Source organism: Apium graveolens, chromosome 6, assembly GCF_009905375.1.
Source record: "Apium graveolens cultivar Ventura chromosome 6, ASM990537v1, whole genome shotgun sequence".
NCBI lineage: Eukaryota > Viridiplantae > Streptophyta > Magnoliopsida > Apiales > Apiaceae > Apium > Apium graveolens.
Window position 1 is genome coordinate 114,300,521 of NC_133652.1, and position 19,372 is coordinate 114,319,892.

The window sequence follows — 19,372 nt, forward strand, 5'->3', positions numbered from 1 at the left end:
TGCGGTACTAAGACTGGCCATCTTATGTACTGTGACGCCCTCAATCTCGGGGTTAGGAAATGAGGACTCACACACCTCTAATCCAATAATTAAATATGCTTAAACCCTGATTAACTAGTAACAGGATCAACAGGATAAAGTATGAGACAAGATCACAACTACCAATCATAAAATATAACTTACAAACCCAAAATATTATTGAATAATCAATATCGATTCCGGCTGGGAACCAACAGATAACCCATTGTATCTTTAAACACTTCTTTCTAGGCACGAGCTCACTCATAATTACCACTACTTACTCTGGCAACCGGAAGCCCTCAACACGGTAGGGACCACCAGGTACCCTCTTACGAGCAGTGCGCCTAAGCCTGGCCATCTTCTTGCTTAACTGCCATGGTTAGATTAAAACAAAACAAATGAGTATAAAACTCAGCAAGTAACTATATAGCAGTTCTACAATATCAAATCACAATATGCTTTACCAAACTCAGGGCATTCTACTTTATTTGATCTAGGTGGCAGATTTCCATCTTTTGGGTTAAGGAAAGGTTTTTGAAGGATAGTGTGGGGCTTTCAAGGAACAAGGCTCAAAGCAGGACGAAAGCCGACATTAATCACAAATCATTAAAGGATCAGAATAGATCTTTTGATAGAGGAAAGAAATAGTATTTCAATATATAGAATCAATCATATGATCAACAATTTCAAGAATCAGGGTTCTCGAGCTTTAAGCTTCACGATAACATAATCAACTCTTTCCAAAGCAATATAAACCATTTTCATTTTCAAAAATCAATTTACTGAACAAAAGTTTCAGTTCCCTTTTAAAATAATCAATTAGAACCCTTGATTGGATGACTTTATCTTTCCATTTCATTATGTACGGGTGATCAGCCCGTACCGACCTCCATCCGGTCTTTAAGGTACCAATCGATATAATTTCAGTCTTAAGTTGGACTAGCCCCGCTAGCCTCTTACCATGACTGGACTAGTCCCACTAGCCTCTTACGTCCCAATCCAATCCATCAGGAATTCATTTGGAAAACCTTGAGTTGGAAAAACAAATAGGTTTTCAAAAATCCATTTTTATCATTACCAAGCATTTGAAATCATTCGGACTCTTTCAAGTCGAAACTCATTCTTAATTCAGATTTTAAGGAAACAAAGTTCAGGGAGTGATTCAAAGATACGCAAGGAACAATTCATAAGAATTCTGTACCAAGGATAACAAGGCACTAAATTAGAAGGATCAGCATTGATTTAGGGATCAATAGGGTGATCAAGAGAAACATGGTATCATTAAACAGGGTTAACAAGGATAATCAAAGGGTTCAATATAATTCATGGCTTAATAGGTAACTTGAACAGAAAGGACATATTATCAAAGGGTGAAATCAATAAGCTTATCAATAACAGATTATCAAGAACAAGGATACTTTAAATCAATATCAGGGTTTCATAAAATAAGGGTTTCATACTTAAACAGTTCAATGCTCTACATGGTATGAACAACATTCTCTTTATAACCATTTACACAAGTAATCAGAGTTACTTGCCTGAATTTGCTTTCCTGAAGGTTGAACTACTGCCACCTAGTAAATCCTTTCCTTTCCTAGCCTGAATGCCCTCACGCTCCGAACCTACAATAAAACCAAAACCTTAATCAGATTCTCAACTCTCGTTCCCGGAACAATCACTCAATACGATAACTCGACTATATCTTTGACTCGAGTATACGAATATAGCTTATACACATAAGCACATAGCACATAGCATATAGCATAACCCTTTTCTTGCAACTTTTATATCATAATACACTTAACAACCAAAGCGTACTCGCTTAACCTCGGCTATTTCTCAATTACACTAACATAACTCTTTTTTACGACCATAGCTATCACTTATAGCTCTTAATATCAAACGATTAAGTTTTCCTTTTCGTTTATTCTTTAATTCGAACCATATATGCAAAACACAACCAAGTACATTCAATTTCGATCCTCATGTAATCAAACACAACTATATGCAAGCAAGGGTCATTTACGCACTTAAATTTCATTCTTTTCAATCAAGAATCCAAATCACAACATATTAAGAATCAAAATCAACAACTTTTTTTGATCATCAAAATTCGAACATAAACACTACCCCATCTTTATCATGTAATCAAGTTCTCACTAGCCATTAATATAATTGAAAAAAACAAACTTGATTCCTCTTTTACTCCTTAGAACCCATTCGGGTTTTCCATAAATCAAACATGCAAGTATAGATTTCGACATGCAAGGTTATATACCACATTTCTTTCTTGTTTTAATCCCTTATTAAATCATTCTATCCATTACATCACCAAACCATGTATTACTTAGTGACTTCAACTTAATCAATCCATTCAATCAACATGCATCCACTTATTCATCAAATTAATCCCTTTTTAAACTCAATTTCCATTCGGCAAGACTCAAATTTACAACTCAAGGACAAATCAATGACATGCACATCTTGATCTTCTTTAAAACTAACATGCAATCACTTTTTAGGCCTTATAAACTTAGTGTTCACCATGATTAACTCACAAAATCAATTTCCTCTTCTTATTAGCACAAAACCCGAACCTAAACCTAGCATGCAGCAACAATTTCATTCCTTTTTAATCCATTAACCAACCTAATAACAATCCATAATTACTTTAAATAAGTTAACTCAAATCAATAACTTCAAAGATCAAAACTATTCGGGTTTTTTCAAGAATGACACATGCAATAATCAAAAATAAGTATTTGGTGTAGTAGAGCTCAGTGTTTACATCATCACTCACCACCGGTTCACCGGAGTTCATCACCGGTGGCGGTGGCTTCACGGTGGTGCCCTCATTTGAGGGTATCCAACCATAAAACCTCCGATTTTCTAAAAACAAACAGTAATACTACATGCAATATGATCACAATAATCACAGAAACAAGAATTAATCAAGCAACCCCGGGTCTCGGCTCAAACCGAACCCAAACATACACACACACACTTCACATGCAAGCATAAACACACACATGCACATGAATTGAAGCTCTTGTATGGAATAGGGATGAAGATTCATGGAGGGTTTCAAAGAATTAGAGAGGGAGAGACAATATACCGAGAGGAAAAAGAGAGAGAGAGAGAGAGAGAGAGAGAGAGAGAGAGAGAGAGAGAGAGAGAGAGAGAGAGAGAGAGAGAGTGAGAGAGGGTTCGGGAGAGAAAGAGAGAAAAGAGAGAAGAGAAAGTGAGTGCACAAAAGAAATAAAAAAGAAAGGAAAGTGGGTTATATATCACTTAGAAACAATGGCAAATTTGTAATCTACTAATTCCCTTTTCATTCTTATTTGTCCCTTCTTTTTACTAAAATAAAACAAGGATTAAATATAAAATATATCTCTCTTGGAAAGTCGAGAATTATTGAAAATGACATTTTTAATACGTAGGCCTCGAAATTAGCTTTCCAATCATTACTCATAATGAATTTTTGAGCGAATGGTTGATTTTATATGAATTTCACAAACTTGCTTTAATAATAACATTTTTCACATAAAATCAATTTAAAAATGCGAAGACCAACAATCAAATTCACTTATCATTTTTAAAAAGTCTCTAGGACCACTACGAAGATAACAGAACAAATCCCATGTTTTTATCTTACTCGAATGATTTTATAAAAATGCACGAAGGTTAATTAAACCTTTATTTAAATCATGTAATTCCTTTAAAATTCATAAAAATGATCACATATCACATAGCCATGCTCACAGACAACAATCTCACGTATATAATCACATAACGACTTAAGTCTGATCATAGAATTTATCCCTCTTTAGTCTTTATCCTCTTTTACACGTACTGGGTCACGTTCAGCCTGACGGCCCGACGCTCAGCGTTTCGATTACACTTCTCATTATGTTTACCAATCAACACATCACTTAGGACGAAATACTTTATTTACTCATTCAATCACACATAATTCACATTTTATATTCTTTTATTTCTTATTAGGATGGGTTCCGTTCTACCTGACGGCCCGACACCACAGCTTAACTTCTAAGCTGACTCTTTAAATTGGAACGTTTATATCCACGCTCCTATATTCTAATATACAGAAAAGACAATTAATCAGCACTTAGTCATATAATTATAATCATATCACATAACACATTCTTTATTGACTTAATTACGTCGTAAAATTCTCAGTCGTCACAATCTACCCTCCTTAAAAGGATTATGTCCCCAGAATCTAATCTAAGCAAATAGATGGGGATACTTTTCTTTCATTTCGCTTTCTAATTCCCAAGTCGATTCTTCGACTAATGGATTTCTCCACAACACTCTAACTAGAGGTACAACTTTATTTCTAAGCGTCCTTTCTTTTCGATCCAAAATTTGCATTGGCTGTTCCACATAGGACAAATCTGGTTGGATTTCCAATGGTTCCAACTCGATCACATGGCTCGCATCAGCATTATACTTCTTCAGAAGAGATACATGAAACACATTGTGCAGATGTTGCATTTGCGGAGGTAGCGCCAATTCATACGCCACTTTCCCAACTTGTCGCAATACTTCAAATGGTCCAATGTACCTTGGACTCAGCTTTCCTTTCTTTCCGAATCGAGTTAAACCTTTCCAGGGAGATATCTTTAATCAGACTTGGTCTCCAGTTTTGAATTGCACATCTTTCCGTTCTTGATTTGCGTACTTTGCCTGTCGATCTTGAGCTGCAATTAATCTCTTTTATATCATTTCGACTTTTTCCTTCGTTTGTTGAACTAGCTCTGGGCCAATTAACTTGCGCTCACCAACTTCGTCCCAATAAGTAGGGGATCTACACTTTCTTCCATACAACGCTTCATAAGGCGGCATGCTAATACTCGCGTGATAACTGTTGTTATAGGAAAACTCAATTAAGGGCAAATGATCGTCCCAATTTCCTTTGAAATCTATTGCACAGGTTCGCAACATATCTTCAATCATCTGAATTGTCCTTTCACTTTGTCCGTCTGTCTGCGGATGATATGCCGTACTCATTTTCAATTTCGTTCCCAAATGATCATGGAATTGTCGCCAAAATCTCGAATTAAACCTTGGATCTCTATCAGACACGATAGATACAGGAACTCCATGACGCATCACGATCTCATCCAGATATAATTTGACCAACTTTTCCAATGAAAACCTTTCGTTTATCGGCAAGAAATGTGCTGACTTTGTCAACCGATCGATTACCACCCAAATCGCATCATGATTTGACTTTGTTTTGGGTAATCCTACCATGAAATCCATTGCTATATGCTCCCATTTCCATTCGGGTATGTCCAATGGCTGAAGCAATCCGCTTGACCTTTGATGTTCCGCTTTGACTCTCTGGCACGTATAACATTTACTTATCCATTCCGCAATTTCCATTTTCATGTTTGGCCACCAATAATTTCCTTTTAAATCCTGGTACATTTTCGTACTCCCAAGGTGAATTGAAAATCTCGAGTTATGCGCTTCTTGCAAAATCTCGTGCTTTAGTTCCACGACACTAGGTATCCAAATACGTAAGTTAACACGGTATATCCCTTTTCCATCCTTTTGAGCTTTAATTTCTTCTCCCGTCAACCTATCCTTTTCGCGATTCATCACTTGCTCTTGACAGCATTGAATCTTTTCCAAAATTTCAGGTTGAAACAGCATTGCATATATAGCTTCACCTCCACATTCTGGAGTCTGCACCTCTATTTCCATCTTGTCAAAGTCCTTGATTAATTCTTCCGATGACGTTAACATATTCAACCTTTCTTTTTGACTTAAAGCATCAGCTACCATATCTGCCTTTCCAGGATGATAGTTTATCGCACAATCATAATCTTTGATCAATTCCAACCACCTTCTTTGTCGCATATTCAATTCTTTCTGAGTAAAGATATACTTTAAACTTTTATAATCCATGTAAATCTCGCACTTTTCCCCGTACAAATAATACCTCCAAATCTTAAGGGCAAACACAATTGCTACCAATTCCAAATCGTGCGTTGGATACTTTTGCTCGTGCGGCTTGAGTTGCCTTGACGCATATGCTATTACCTTCCCGTGTTGCATTAACACGCATCCAAGTCCTTTATATGAAGCATCACTAAATATCACAAATTCCCCTTTGTCATCTGGTAATACCATCACCGGGGCAGTTACCAATCTCTTCTTTAACTCTTGAAAACTTTCCTCGCACTTTTCTGTCTAAACAAACTTCTCTTTCTTTCTCGTCAATTTTGTCAACGGAGTGGCAATCTTAGAGAAATCTTGCACAAATCTTCTATAGTATCCGGCTAATCCCAGAAAACTTCTGACTTCCGTCGGAGTCTTGGGTCTTTCCCAATTCATTACAGCTTCTATCTTGGCTGGGTCCACTTTAATTCCTTCTTTATTAACTACATGACCAAGAAATTGCACTTCCTTTAGCCAAAATTCACACTTTGAAAACTTCGCATACAGTTTCTCTTTTCACAGAATTTCCAAGGAAATCCTCAAATGCTCCTTATGATCTTCTTCCGTCTTTGAGTAAATCAGTATATCGTCGATAAACACATTCACGAACTTATCCAAATACTACTTGAATATTCTGTTCATAAGATCCATAAATGCAGCTGGCGCATTCGTCAAGCCAAATGCCATTACCAAAAACTCATAATGTTCGTATCTCGTTCGGAATGCTGTCTTGGGTATATCTTCCGCTTTAATCTTTAACTGATGATACCCAGATCTTAAATCAATCTTTGAGAAACACGAAGCTCCTTTTAACTGGTCAAACAAGTCATCGATCCACGGTAGAGGGTACTTATTCTTGATTGTCAACTTATTCAGTTCGCGGTAATCAATGCACAACCTCATACTTCCATCCTTTTTCTTTACAAATAACACCGGTGCGCCCCACGGGGATACACTCGGTCGGATCACTCCTTTGTCCAACAATTCTTGCAACTGAGTTGCCAATTCCTTCATCTCGACTGGCGCCATGCGATAGGGAGCTTTCAACACTAGTTCCGTACCAGGGGCCAAATCAATCGTAAACTCGATCTCTCTGTCTGGAGGTAGTCCAGGCAATTCATCAGGAAACACATCCGGAAAATCTCTTACTACCGGAATATCCTCGATCTTCGCAGATTCTTTGTCCACGTCCATGACATGAGCCAAATAAACTTCGCATCCTTGACGTATTAATCTTCTTGCCTCAATAGCCGTTAGAAATTTCTTCTCTTGCCTCTTTCCTTTAAATATCACTTCCTCACCATCCTTGGTTCTTAACTTCACCTTCTTACTTTTACATTCTATTTGCGCCTCATGGTTTGACAACCAATCCATTCCTAGTATAACCTCAAATCCTCCTAACTTAAAAGGAATTAAGTCAGCAGAAAAGTGCCAACCTTCTATAGGCACATCACAATCAGAACAAATCTTACTAATAACAACTTTCTCTTGATTTGCTACCTCTATAATCATATCAGGTTCTAGAGGGTACGCAACACAATTTAACTTATCAAGAATACTTTCAGAGATAAAAGATCTAGTTGTTCCAGAATCCATCAAAACTTTTACTTCTACTGAGTTTATAACAAGCATACCTGCTACCACGTCCACCTCTTGCACCGCATCTTTCATTGTCATGTTAAAGGTTCTAGCTCTGGGTTGAGCTGATGGTGCTGGGAGAGACGGCGGTCCAACAATTCTGAGAATATTAGCCTTCTGAACAGGCTCCTTGCAATTCCTGGCCATATGGCCCACTTTGCCACACTTGAAACATGTCGAATCAGGCTTCCTTACTCCATTTAGACATTCTGAAGAATAATGCCCCTTCTGGTTGCACTTAAAACACGTTATATCCAGCTTATTACACCTCCCCGGGTGTCTTTTTCCACAATTCCTGCATTCTTGTATCTGGGGTCTGCTATCCTTCCCCGGTTGTCCCACTTTCTGGAAACGGTTCTTCTGAGATCCATTACCGGGTCTAAACTTCTGGAACTTTTGGTTCTGACTTCCACCATTCTTCCCAAACTTCCCTCTGAACTTTGAGCTTCCTTGCTCTTGCTCAGAGCTTTCAAACTTCCTCTTTCTTCCTTCATTTTCTCTTCTTGTAGCTTCCCGCTCACCTTCCACTATTATTACTTTCTGAACCAAAGCAGCATAATTCTTGATCTCCAACATTGCTATTTGACTCCTAATCCACGACTTAAGTCCCTGTTGGAACCTCTTAGCCTTCTTCGCTTCTATATTCACGTACTCAGGTACGAATCTTGACAATTCCGAAAACTTCACTTCATATTCTGCTACTGACATTTCCTCATGTCTAAGATCCAGAAATTTCATCTCCAACTGATATTGCATATAGATGGCAAATACTTTTCCAGAAACATCTCGATGAACTTCTCCCATGATAAGTCTTTGCCTTCCAACAACACCTTAGAAAACTTCCACCCGAAACTTGCTTCATCTTTCAGGTAATAACTTGCATACTGAGCTTTCTTGTCATCCTTAACTTCTTCTAACTCAAAAGCTTTTTCCATTTCTCTCAACCACGACTGAGCTTTAATTGGGTCTGGCAAACCTAAGAACTTTGGGAGATGAACAGATTGAAAGTGCTTGAAATTTCCAACTTTAGGGGCCACAGGTTATTGCAAAAGCTGAGCAAGTCTGCTCATCATGGTGGTTTCTGGGTTTATTTCTGGGTCTTGGGTGGGGATTTCTTCTTCTTGGTGATCTGGTGAGTTGGCCATTTCTTACAAACCTGATTGAGCAATTATTTAGCAATATGATGGCATGTCATATATATAACAACAGTTTCTATGATATCTCTTTTGTGGGTTTTAGGTTTTACCCAATTTGCACATGCAATCCTATTACTACATAATTCTCATATCAGTGTTATTTTATCATGGCACATAACATGGTTTTATGAGCTTTAAACATGGTTACACGAAAACATGGTTGTATTAAAATATGGTATTGAGAACAGCTTATAAGATAATCAAGGTGCACAATGGAAATCAAGACAATGGATTTATTTAAACAAGGGTACATAAAGATAATTCTGGATATCATAAGTTCTGAGATGAGGTACAATAAATAGCAGGGTTAAACAGAGGAAAAACTGGAAAACATCCCCCTATCTACCCCTAACTTCCAACTACTACTACAATACTGGTCTGAAATACAACAATATAAATGAAAAGGGATCCCGACATCTGACCAAGTATCCCAAAGCCTACCGGCGCTAAAAACAACAATCTACAGGCTCAACCAACAGTCCCGTCTAATCATCTAGAATCTCTCTCAACACAACCAACATCCAGCGAATCATCTTATGCAACCTCCGGGCCTCAGCATCAGCATCACTAGTGGATAGTCCCTCATCCAATCTCCTCCTGGCAACCTGCTCCACCATCTTCACCCGAACTCGCCACTCATCATCCATAACAGAAGCACTCTGCCTAGACTCTCTGGATAGTCTATCCACCAAAGCTCCCAACTCAGGAATGTTGGAGTACACAAAGTCTCGATCCTGGGCTAACTTGCCACCAATACTGACAGGAACAGTCTAAGGCATCTCCGACTCTGGCTCAGGGGCAGGGGTCTCTGAATCTGGCCTCAAGGGTGAAATCTGCATGGGGATCTCACTACTCTCAAAAGGGTCATCCTCTGGGTCTGAACTAACAAACACAGGCTCCTCTGGAGAGGGTGGAATGGGGTCCACAGGGGTACCAGTCAAACTAATCTCTGAGTCTGAGTCACTACCACTACTAGGATCCTGAGAGAAAACACAAAATAACAACCAAAAAACAATGTTAGGGTTAAATAAAGCTTCCAGCTAACTCACACCCTAACTCTAGTTTCCACTTTACCAATAAACACTTTCCTTAGACTACACCTAATAGTCTAACTCAACTCTATATGAGTCAAACTTTCTCGCGATATAGATATATTCCCAAAATACCCCTTCTTAAATCCTAACTTGTCTCAGGGACTAGATCATGTAGCTCTGATACCAACTTGTGACGCCCTCAATCTCGGGGTTAGGAAATGAGGACTCACACACCTCTAATCCAATAATTAAATATGCTTAAACCCCGATTAACTACTAACAGGATCAACAGGATAAAGTATGAGACAAGATCACAACTACCAATCATAAAATATAACTTAAAACCCAAAATATTATTGAATAATCAATATCGATTCCGGCTGGGAACCGACAGATAACCCATTATATCTTTAAACACTTCTTTCTAGGCGCGAGCTCACTCATAATTACCACTACCAGCTCTGGCAACCGGAAGCCCTCAACACGGTAGGGACCACCAAGTACGCTCTTACGAGCAGTGCGCCTAAGCCTGGCCATCTTCTTGCTTAACTGCCATGGTTAGATTAAAACAAAACAAATGAGTATAAAACTCAGCAAGTAACTATATAGCAGTTCTACAATATCAAATCACAATATGTTTTACCAAACTCAGGGCATTCTACTTTATTTGATCTAGGTGGCAGATTTCATCTTTTGGGTTAAGGAAAGGTTTTTGAAGGATAGTGTGGGGCTTTCAAGGAACAAGGCTCAAAGCAGGACGAAAGCTGACATTCATCACAAATCATTAAAGGATCAGAATAGATCTTTTGATAGAGGAAAGCAATAGTATTTCAATATATAGAATCAATCATATGATCAACAATTTCAAGAATCAGGGTTCTCGAGCTTTAAGCTTCACGATAACATAATCAACTCTTTCCAAAGCAATATAAACCATTTTCATTTTCAAAAATCAATTTACTAAACAAAAGTTTCAGTTCCCTTTTAAAATAATCAATTAGAACCCTTGATTGGATCACTTTATCTTTCCATTTCCTTATGTACGGGTGATCAGCCCGTACCGACCTCCATCCGGTCTTTAAGGTACCAATCGATATAATTTCAGTCTTAAGTTGGACTAGCCCCGCTAGCCTCTTACCATGACTGGACTAGTCCCACTAGCCTCTTACGTCCCAATCCAATCCATCAGGAATTCATTTGGAAAACCTTGAGTTGGAAAAACAAATAGGTTTTCAAAAATCCATTTTTATTATTACCAAGCATTTGAAATCATTCGGACTCTTTCAAGTCGAAACTCATTCTTAATTCAGATTTAAAGGAAACAAAGTTCAGGGAGTGATTCAAAGATACGCAAGGAACAATTCATAAGAATTCTGTATCAAGGATAACAAGGCACTAAATTAGAAGGATCAGCATTGATTTAGGGATCAATAGGGTGATCAAGAGAAACATGGTATCATTAAACAGGGTTAACAAGGATAATCAAAGGGTTCAATATAATTCATGGCTTAATAGGTAACTTGAACAGAAAGGACAGATTATCAAAGGGTGAAATCAATAAGCTTATCAATAACAGATTATCAAGAATAAGGATACTTTAAATCAATATCAGGGTTTCATAAAACAAGGGCTTCATACTTAAACAGTTCAATACTCTACATGGTATGAACAGCATTCTCTTTATAACCATTTACACAAGTAATCAGAGTTACTTGCCTGAATTTGCTTTCCTGAAGGTTGAACTACTGCCACCTAGTAAATCCTTTCCTTTCCTAGCCTGAATGCCCTCACGCTCCGAATCTACAATAAAACCAAAACCTTAATCAGATTCTCAACTCTCGTTCCCGGAACAATCACTCAATACGATAACTCGACTATATCTTTGACTCGAGTATACGAATATAGCTTATACACATAAGCACATAGCACATAGCATATAGCATAACCCTTTTCTTGCAACTTTTATATCCTTATACACTTAACAACCAAAGCGTACTCGCTTAACCTCGACTATTTCTCAATTACACTAACATAACTCTTTTTTACGACCATAGCTATCACTTATAGCTCTTAATATTAAACGATTAAGTTTTCCTTTTCGTTTATTCTTTAATTCGAACCATATATGCAAAACACAACCAAGTACATTCAATTTCAATCCTCATGTAATCAAACACAACTATATGCAATTCACAAGGGTCATTTACGCACTTAAATTTCATTCTTTTCAATAAAGAATCCGAATCACAACATATTAAGAATCAAAATCAATAACTTCTTTTGATCATCAAAATTCGAACATAAACACTACCCCATCTTTAACATGCAATCAAGTTCTCACTAGCCATTAGTATAATTGATAAAAACCAACTTGATTCCTCTTTTACTCCTTAGAACCCATTCGGGTTTTCCAAAAATCAAACATGCAAGTATAGATTTCGACATGCAAGGTTATATACCACATTTCTTTCTTGTTTTAATCCCTTATTAAATCATTCTATCCATTACATCACCAAACCATGCATTACTTAGTGACTTCAACTTAATCAATCCATTCAATCAACATGCATCCACTTATTCATCAAATTAATCCCTTTTTAAACTCAATTTCAATTCGGTAAGACTCAAATTTACAACTCAAGGACAAATCAATGACATGCACATCTTGATCTTCTTTAAAACTAACATGCAATCACTTTTTAGGCCTTATAAACTTAGTGTTCACCATGATTAACTCACAAAATCAATTTCATCTTCTTATTAGCACAAAACCCGAACCTAAACCTAGCAGGCAACAACAATTTCATTCCTTTTTAATCCGTTAACCAACCTAATAACAATCCATAATTACTTTAAACAAGTTAACTCAAATCAATAACTTCTAAGATCAAAACCATTCGGTTTTTTCAAGAATGACACATGCAATAATCAAAAATAAGTATTTGGTGTAGTAGAGCTCAGTGTTTACATCATCACTCACCACCGGTTCACCGGAGTTCATCACCGGTGGCGGTGGCTTCACGGTGGTGCCCTCATTCGAGGGTATCCAACCATAAAACCTCCGATTTTCTAAAAAAATAGCAACACTACATGCAATATGATCACAATAATCACAGAAACAAGAATTAATCAAGCAACCCCGGGTCTCGGCTCAAACCGAACCCAAACACACACACACTTCGCATGCAAGCATAAACACACACATGCACATGAATTGAAGCTCTTGTATGGAATAGGGATTAAGATTCATGAAGGGTTTCAAAGAATTAGAGAGGGAGAGACAATATTCCGAGAGGAAAAAGAGAGAGAGAGAGAGAGAGAGTAGCCGAGAGAGAGAGAGTGAGAGAGGGTTCGGGAGAGAAAGAGAGAAAAGAGAGAAGAGAAAGTGAGTGCACAAAAGAAAGAAAAAAGAAAGGAAAGTGGGTTATATACCACTTAGAAACAAGGGCAAATTTTTAATCTACTAATTCCCTTTTCATTCTTATTTGTCCCTTCTTTTTACTAAAATAAAACAAGGATTAAATATAAAATATATCTCTCTCGGGAAGTCGAGAATTATTGAAAATGACATTTTTAATACGTAGGCCTCGAAATTAGCTTTCCAACCATTACTCATAATGAATTTTTGAGCGAACGGTTGATTTTATATGAATTTCGCAAACTTGCTTTAATAATAACATTTTTCACATAAAATCAATTTGAAAATGCAAAGACCAACAATCAAATTCACTTATCATTTTTAAAAAGTCTCTAGGACCACTACGAAGATAACAGAACAAATCCCATGTTTTTATCTTGCTCGAATGATTTTATAAAATGTACGAAGGTTAATTAAACCTTTATTTAAATCATGTAATACCTTTAAAATTCACAAAAACGATCACAGATCACATAGCCATGCTCAGAGACAACAATCTCACGTATATAATCACATAACGACTCAAGTCTGATCATAGAATTTATCCCTCTTTAGTCTTTATCCTCTTTTACGCGTACCGGGTCACGTTCCGCCTGACGGCCCGACGCTCAGCGTTTTGATTACGCTTCTCATTATCTTTACCAATCAACACGTCACTTAGGACGAAATACTTTATTTACTCATTCAATCACACATAATTCACATTTTATATTCTTTTATTTCTTATTAGGACGGGTTCCGTTCTACCTGACGGCCCGACACCACAACTTAACTTCTAAGCTGACTCTTTAAATTGGAACGTTTATATCCACGCTCCTATATTCTAATATACAGAAAAGACAATTAATCAGCACTTAGTCATATAATTATAATCATATCACATAACACATTCTCTATTGACTTAATTACATCGCAAAATTCTCAGTCGTCACATGTACTTGAATGGTTGCTCTCAGTCATACCTACATCTTCTTCACTGGTTCATTCTTATTCTATTTTCTTGAAATTGAAATTTCATTGGATATTCTAGGATAATGAAATTCTGTGATTAAATGATCCTCATTATTGAAAGCAAGTAAGAGCGACTGCCGAGAAGAACGAGAGTCCTATATCAGGATGTCATTTAAGAGTAATGGTAATCATGAGAGTTCAGGATCTAGGGATGGAGTTATAGCCTCGGGAAAGGTAATTCAATGATTGATGAATCACTTGAGGGTGATAAGAAATCATCCCTGGAGAAAAGGTTGATTGAAATTTGGACTTTGATGCCTAGAAGAGCCCAGTGTTTCTTAAATTGACTTGATCTATTAGTTTGTTCAAGATAATTGGTGGTTGATATAGCCAGCCAAGCCTTGTAGTATATTAAAGTGGGTGTGGTAATTGAGTAGAGACGGGGAGTTAGTCAGTTGCTGTTATATTGAGGAGTCGTGCAATGGTGTTTAGTTTCTTTGTATTTTAGGCTTCCTGAACTGTTGTTGATTCTGCTACTGTCTTTGTTGCTGTGATTGCTAGTGATGTTAAACTAGATTTTCTTTGTAAATGGACCCCAATATGAAAGACGTGGGTACTGTGATTGGGCAGCATTTTCCTGATACAGGTGTACCGTTTAAACGGTGATATCTTCTGTCAAATATTTTTGTTATGTTTTGAATAAACTCATTTATATTTCAGGAAAATACCACCCAAGCCAGTTACCCAGTCTAAAGAAAATAGTAGTAGTTTTGTGAAGGGTCCAATTATAAATGAAATTTTAGACTTGTTGCCAGCGGTAGCAACTACAGTTGCAGTTAATCCAACGGTTTCAATAGCAGCAACTACTGTTGCAGCAGCAACAACAAAGAGTGAACCAAAGTGCTAGTTTCGAATCTTTCTAGAGTGTTAAACCTCCTGAGTCTCAAGGTGAATTTAATCCGGTAGTTGTTGGAGCATGGTTATAAGAAATGGAGGAAGTTTTCAACCTTGTTCAAGTAAGTGATAACCTTAAGACTGATTATGCAAGCTATTTCTTGAAAAATGAAGTGAATTATTGGTGGGAGTCAATCAGAGTGTTAGAAGGAGAAGGCCCCTGTTCTATGGGCTAGGTTTACTGACTTGTTTTTGGAAAAGTATTTCCCAGATTGTGTGCGGAGTCAAATGAAAAAAAATTGAGTTTCTAGAACTGAAACAAGGTGAAAGAAGTGTGTTGGAATTTGAGGCCAAGTTTACAGAATTGGCCTGATTAGTTCCTGAGTACGCAAGTACGGAAATACAGAAAGTAAGGAGGTTCCAACAAGGGTTGAAGCCTGAAATTCGCAGAGGAGTGGTGGCATTACAACTTAAGACATACTCCTCTATGGTTCAGGTCGCCCTAGTAATGGAAAGTGACCAGAGGTTGACTGTTAAGGACAAAAGTGATAAGAAAAAGGGAGTCGGAAGGTGTTAAGGATAGAGCAGACCAAGGAGAATCCATTCAAGGATTTGAGAATTGGTTTGGCCGGAGCAGGAGTAAGAGATTCCAGAGATAGAGTTTATTACAGGCTAGGTCTAGTGTTACTTCAGTTGCTTCCAGTCCAGTCCAGTCAGTTAAGTGAGCAGTGGATTGCAAGTCCTGTGAAAGGAGACGTAGTGGTACGTGCAAGAAAAAGGTGCGATGTTTTCAAGCGTGGACATAAGGGTCATTATGCATCGAAATGTAATCCAGAAAAGAAGGACTTATGTATCACAATTATGGAAGAGTGGCCATATTGCAAGGAGTTGTAGAACGGTTATTCAAGATATTACATCCCAAGGACCAACATCTAACTCAGCTAGAGATAGAACTTTCAAAAGAACCAAGAAATCAAGCGTTTAGAGGTTGGACATAGTTGTAGTTAATCTGACACCCTCTAAGCTAGAGGGGTTTGATGTGATTTTAGGATTGAGTTGGTTATCCTGTATTATGGCAAGGAGTGGTTTTTAGAAGAAGCGGAAGTGTAAAGTGTATAAAAACCAATAGCAAGATAAGTTTTTGGAGGCAGAAGCAAAATAAGGAGTTCTTCCAATCATGCGAGAAAAGAAGTAATAAGCTAAGGATATAAGGTAGATCCACCATATGTAAAGATACGAAGAAGAGAATACTTAAGCTGGAGGAATTTTTGGTAAGACATAAATGCCCTGAAGTTTTTGGAGGTTAGTGGAATGAAATAATTAGTGCGATAATTGTGAAAGTGATTGGAAGGGAAGTGAGTATACCGGATAAAGACCCCCGAGATGCACTAGTGATGTTGTTAAAGAAAGAAGGATGAAATGATAAGAATGTGTAATGATTATCGGGAGTTTAATAAAATGGCGAACAAGAATCAGTAACCCTATCAAGAATTGATTATTTATATAACTTAATTCAAGGAGTGTGCTAATTCTCGAGGATTGATTTAAGATCCAGTCGGAGGACATATCCGAGATTGTGAGTAGAATGAGTTATGAGCATTACAAGTTCTGGTGATATTATATGGAGTAGCAAGTGTATCCGTTCTCTATAAGGATTTAAAGAACATAGTGTATAAAGAGTACTTGGATAAGCAAATTGTATTTGTTGATAACATCCTCAGCTATTCAAAGATTAAGGAAGTTTGTGTAGGACGGCCTAGGATTTCCCTACGAAGATTACAAGAGAAGCAAATATATATTAAGTTTTCAAGTATGGATTTTGGCTGAGATTTACAAACGATTCTGATTATTCTATTAATGACCATTTAAGCAAAGCCGGTGTAGTAATAGATGCCCTGAGTAGAAGAAAAGAGTTGAATGTGATTAAGATTCCTGAGGAAATTAAAAAGAGTAAAAGTTGGAGTTCGAATACCGAAAGGTGATAAAAAGTGAATATATGAAATTACTTTCTAGCCTAGACGGACGAGAATGAGTAAAAGGTATTTGGATGTTGGAACTAAATTAAAAATGAGTACTACCTATCATCTTTAGATGAAGGGTCAAAGTGAGAAGATGATTCAGATAATATGAGATATGAGGAGAGTATATATATGATGGGTTTAAAAGGTGAACTGCGATAATCACCTACCATGGATTGAGTTTTCTATGATAATAGTCACCCTGTTAGTAAGAGAATACTGCCTTGCAAGGTGTTGTGTGGACATAAGCGTGAGTCCTCCCTCTATTAAGAGAAAGTGGGAGTACAGATATGGTTAAGTCCTGAATTAATACATCAAGAGTGTGGTGGTGTACTCGGGAAAGAGTTGAAACAATTCGGGATATACAAAGAGAAAAAGCGGATTGGCATCGAAAGAACATGAATATATACAATGAGGATTATGGTATAGGCAAAAGTTTTACCTTGAAAGAGATTGGTTAAGTTTGAATAGAAGGGACAAGTAGAGTCATAATTGTATTGAACCATTCGAGGTATAAAGGAATACATGTAAAGTTGTCTCTGAGTTGGTATCACCACCGCAGTTGCAGTGTATATATATATAAGATGTTATACGTGTCAATGTTAAGGCGATATGTACCTAATTCGAACCAAGTCGTTGATTGAGAGCCAAGGGGCTCTCATCCGAATTTGTTTTGCATAGAATGATCGATCCAAATTCTAGGTCGTTAAGAGTGAATCCCTAGGAATAAGTTTATGTATATAGTGAGTATGCTTTGAATAGATCCTTGAATAGAAGAGCCTATTTAAGAGTTAGAGTCAGATATGCTTGACAAATATCCTCATGTATAGTTAGATCAGATTCTGAGGACAGAATCTTTTTAAGAGGAGAAGGATATAACGACTCGTGTATTTATGTATTATTTAAATATGTAATTATGGAATTATTAAATAAGAAAAATATGTGTATAGCTTTTGTCAGCTATGTGTTGTTTTATTATTATGTATGTGTGATTTTTTTTGATGTACTGGATTGTCCTCGTAATTAATTATGGACTTGTATTGAATTATTTTCACTTTTAAAAGTGGATTTAATACAAGATTATTTGTGTAAATATGTGGATTGTCTCTAAAATTATTTTCTTGACTTTAAAATCTCAATATTTATTTTTGGGATTTTATAAAATTTAGAAATCAATATTTCATCAATTATTTAACCCTGTACGATTTTCTTATTGTATTTATTTGTAAAATCTGTATTTAATTACCGAATTCTTCAAAAATTATGAAACTCAAATTTGTATAAGTTGGGAATATTCTGGGAATTTTAAGATTATTTTGGTAATTTTTGAGATTAATTTCACCTGCGTGTTGATTCGTTTAATTATTAAAAGCGGGTATAAATTACATCTTAGAATTTATTTTAAAATTACGAAATTTATGTTTTTATAAACTTCGGGATATTTGTAACATTTTAAGACTATTTTTGTGATTTTCTGAAATTGTTTTAAGTACAACTTGGTTCATTAATCGTAAATTGTGGGTATAAAGTGCGATTCAAAAATGAGTTAAAAAAATATGAAAAATATTTTTTTTTATAACTTTGAATTATTTACGATATCTTAAAACTATTTTGGTAATTTTCCAGTTTTTTTTATTCACAATTTGATTCGTTAAATTATGAATTGCGAGACGGTTTTGTGCTCGCAGTCATTGATGAGGACACATGTTTAATTTTAGGAACCCAGGCAGGATTGTGGCAGCAAATTATTGGTTGTTTTGTGTACTGATAATAATAATAAAAAATAACAAAACAAACACAACAAGAGCAGATAACTCCAATTGTCATTATCCCCTTCTTCACTCCATTTTTTCTTCTCAATTTGTCCCTCTCACGATTGTTCTGTTGTTCCACTTCGGGTTAATCAATTTCTTCTCCTCCTTCTTTTATCTCGCGGTTGTGCTTCTCTCCTGGTACCTCCGGCCACCGCTGTTGCCGCCGTTTCCACTCTCCGGCGTGGTGACTATGGCAGGCTTAGGTGCGAGTTATGTTTGCGTATATGTATGGTTCACATGGGTGTTGGATTTTTATATTTCCGCTTTTCTGCTTCTGTTTGTCGCCCCTGTTTCTTCTTTCCGGCGATTACCGCCGCTCCATTTTCCTGTTCCCTGTTCTTTTCCAGTGTACTTGTGTGCCTGTGTTTGCTGGTATCGTGACTGTTGGAGATGTGTGATTGTGGAAGCAGTTGTA